This window comes from Perca flavescens, chromosome 10 (assembly GCF_004354835.1).
Source record: "Perca flavescens isolate YP-PL-M2 chromosome 10, PFLA_1.0, whole genome shotgun sequence".
Classification (NCBI taxonomy): domain Eukaryota; kingdom Metazoa; phylum Chordata; class Actinopteri; order Perciformes; family Percidae; genus Perca; species Perca flavescens.
Genome location: NC_041340.1, coordinates 37501879 through 37505260, shown reverse-complemented (window position 1 = coordinate 37505260; position 3382 = coordinate 37501879).

Here is a 3382-nt window from a genome sequence, read left to right as displayed (position 1 = left end):
TGTGTGTGTGTGTGTGTGTGTGTGTGTGTGTGTGTGTGTGTGTGTGTGTGCGTGCGTGTGTGTGTGTGTGTGGGTGGGTGGGTGGGTGGTTTCACCATTTAACTGGTGAATTGCATCTCAGGACAGCTGCCGAACACCGCTGTAATTCTCCGCTGTCAACCCAAAAGCACAGGAGAGCAGAAACAGAAAAACAGAAAGTAAGAGTGTGTAAGTCACTGAGAGTTTGTGAGCGTGTGTGTGTTTGTGTGTGTGTGTGTGTGTGTGTGTGTGTGTGTGTGTGTGTGTGTGTGTGTGTGTGTGTGTGCCTTTGAGCGCTACAGAGGCTATCCCAGTCGACTTGTCACTGACTGAGGAAGTTTTGCTGTTAACTCCTCCCCTGATTTTTTTGGGACAAGGGCACAACCTCCCCCTTTTCTCTCTCTGCTTTTCTCACTCGCCCCTATCCCCATTCACACACACACACACACACACACACACACACACACACACACACACACACACACACACACACACACACACACACACACACACACACACACACACACACACACACACACACACACATACACACTCTTCCTCTTTCAAGTCAAAATTTATAAAGTCTAAAAGGAGTCTTAACTAGTGAAAAGAGTTCAGGTTATAATTGTATTTAAATCTATTTTAAAAGCTATTAAGAGTTAACCCTGGCTTTTAGTTGACACCATTTACCATTTAGAGTCAGTCTATTTCCCCATTCTACAACACCAGTCACACCAGTTTGTAATGAGGCACAAACAATCAGCTGGTCTGTACAATTGTTGTGTTACCACCCGATACATCACTCATTTTCATTCCAGAAGTGCAGAGCCTTCACTGTCCTGCCCATCAAGCCACACACACACTGCCAGCAATCCACTGGAAATGGGTAGTATTTACCCTCAAGTGCAATAACAGCGACCTCTTCCTATCATTGACACGTCTTCACTTTCTGGGTCATGTCCATCCCTGTCTGTGTTTGGGGACATAATAATCTCCAGGCCAGCGTTGCTTTGGTTTCTTGTGTTTTGTTTTTAGTTTTTTTGCTTGCTTAGTTAAATATAAACTCTGGAACTGATTGTGGATCCCCAGCCCCCAGTGTACCAGACAAAGTCACCCTGAACACACAATATCAGCCCTGCAATGCACATGTGATCATGCAATTGTCTATGCAAGACTGCAGGATACAGTCCATTTATTCTGCTCTGTTTGCAAAGTAGTGTGTGTGTGTGTGTGTGTGTGTGTGTGTGTGTGTGTGTGTGTGTGTAAATTAGAAATAGACAGGAATGGGTGGAGATTTCAGCATAGTGTTATTTGGTAAATAGTGTCCTATACTTTCCATTGGCCATGTGGTTGGACAAAGGGCAAGGATTGTGAGGGTTAGTGAAGAATGCAGCATACTGCTGATCAGTGTAACTGATACTGGGCACGTGGCCTGAGTGTGACTGACAAACAAAAGACACATTAGCTTCAACAGAAAAACAGTGAGTGGATGATTAGACCATACCACATTTGGACTGCAACAAAAACATTATCTCTGTCATTTGTTTAGCAGCTCATAAAAAGCACAATTTGTCTTCAGTGTTGCTGTTTTATACTGCTTAAGTAAAGATTTCCCATCAGAAGGCAATGAGTGATGTCAACAGGGTGCAGGTTTTTCCAGTAAAAACACACATCAGGAGATGTTTGCCTTGCTGTCGATCAGGGGGCACTGGCTCCTTTACAGACAGTGACAATACTGTGTTGACCTGACGACCTCCTGCCCCGCAGCCTTCAATGCACAGGAAGGCCAGCTTCCTGTTTTTCTGCCCCATCAGTTTGGAGGACAAAAGCACAACGCAGGACTGACACAAGAGAACAAACAGCACACGGCACATGTCAGGCCAACAGGGCACCCACCTACACACTGTCACACCCACACATGCATACACACACTCTGACGAAGACGGCTCATTGAAGTCAATCATTATCCATACTGATCATAATCAGCTTTGACTAGGGTCAGGTCAGTAAGCATATTGTAGTACATTCAGTATAAAATATACATGTATACATGTAAGAGCACTCATAATGTGGCGTGTTATATTTGATTTGCCATCAAAGCAACATTAAGAATTCAGTATATGAATATGAACACAAATCTGGTACAGACAGCCTTTGATTATGATTTACTGTACGTTTGCTGGACAGTGAAAGGATGGAAGATCAAAGAAGACGATTCAAATCTAGGGCACTGAGGTCACACGGTACAAATGTTTGCTCGCTTCGCCAGCAGGGCATCCTACAAAGAAGGATTTTTAATCATTAAACCTAGAACCATTGAGCTCCAGAACCAAAGAGGTAAGACAGGGCAGCAGAGAGAGAGAGAGAGAGAGAGAGAGAGAGAGAGAGAGAGAGAGAGAGAGAGAGATAGGCGCCTCTCACATCCCCCCATTGTCCAGCTTCCTCCAGGATTCAGAACCAGGGCTTCCTCAGGACACGGGACAAGGCAGTTGGACAATAAAACAGTGCACACAGCTTCATAAAAACAGCGTAGGGTGCCATGGGACCAAAATATTATCAAGTGGGCTCAGTCAGACCTGACTATTTCTCTCTCCCTTAACAGTTTTTTCCAACTGCTTATTTGTACCTGCTTTAAATTGTAATATATTGTCTTCTGTTTTAGGTCCAATAAATGTGCCTATTGTTTTCACTGTAGTCTTGAAGTCTTTTAATTTGTCGGGTCATTGACTTTTGTTGCATTTGACCAACTTCAATTACTTTTAGATGACTGAGACTGTTTGGGAAACAGCGGATGGGTGTTTCACCATTAGATGGAAATCTCTCCACGTTGATACCACTGAGCCTACTGAATGCAAACACACCCCTGAGTCCTAATGCATGTTCTGTAGTGTTGGGATTCTACAACCAAACACTGCATACTAAATCTGTCAACAGCTTCCCAATTAATCCTCTCCTCAGCTCCACCGTTAATAATCCAATTAAGTCATTTGCTTACGTCGACTTTCCAGAAGAGGGCGGTGTCAGAACAGTTTTAGCTACAAGCCCAGCCACGCACTGCAAAAAAACAACAAGTCTCACTTTCATAAAGGCTCTCCTCTTCAAATCAATTTATTTCAAGTAGCCTATTCTTTGTAGTTCTCTTAAAAGGCTACTGATGTGATCCGTATTGTTCTGCCCAGTTAGAACTTTAGAAGAATTCTTAAATTAATTTAAAAAGCTTTAGAAATATTCAGAGACAGAATATTTATATTCTTACATCGTGTGATGTAAAATGAATTAAGACTGTTGGGACTGATGACTTTTAAACACGGAACATTTCTTGCAGTGTGATGTAGGCTACAGTGTCCCCAAAGCGTTCACAAGC